The following is a 403-nucleotide window of genomic DNA, read 5'->3' on the forward strand; positions in this document are numbered from 1 at the left end:
GATGTCCCTTTATGCCAGCTCTGAAGCATCTGCTGGGGCCCCACCTTCTGGACATTGGCTCCACTGGACAGTGGGTGTCAGTACAATAGACGCCATGGGCCTTGCTGTGGCACTGTGGGGAGTCCTGGCGCAGAAAGAGCGAGTCCTGTGGATGAGGGGGTGCAGCACACAGCCAGGTAGTAACCAGGTGGGTTTCCTTCCCTTCCAGGCCAAGGAAGCCATCTTGGAAATGGATTCCTATTGTAAGTGTACCCTTTTCTGTCTGTTTTGTCTCTCATTGTGCACATTGCTAGGTCAGGCTGCATCCTGGGGAAGCTTTGCCTGATTCTTTAATTCCAGGAGCAGGGAGGACAGGGGGCTCCTTATGTCAGAGGCCAGGGTCAACTGCACAATTAGGGATGTG

The 403-nt window shown here is 54.1% G+C and overlaps 1 protein-coding gene across 1 annotated transcript in view; it reads left to right on the top strand.

Annotated features, from left to right (window-relative positions):
• The window catches only part of PLEKHG3 (pleckstrin homology domain containing, family G (with RhoGef domain) member 3), a 41,469-nt gene that overhangs the window by 31,847 nt on the left and 9,219 nt on the right, over nucleotides 1–403 (top strand). The window lies entirely within an intron of this gene.

This window comes from Galeopterus variegatus, unplaced genomic scaffold (assembly GCF_000696425.1).
Source record: "Galeopterus variegatus unplaced genomic scaffold, G_variegatus-3.0.2 Scaffold231, whole genome shotgun sequence".
Lineage (NCBI taxonomy): Eukaryota > Metazoa > Chordata > Mammalia > Dermoptera > Cynocephalidae > Galeopterus > Galeopterus variegatus.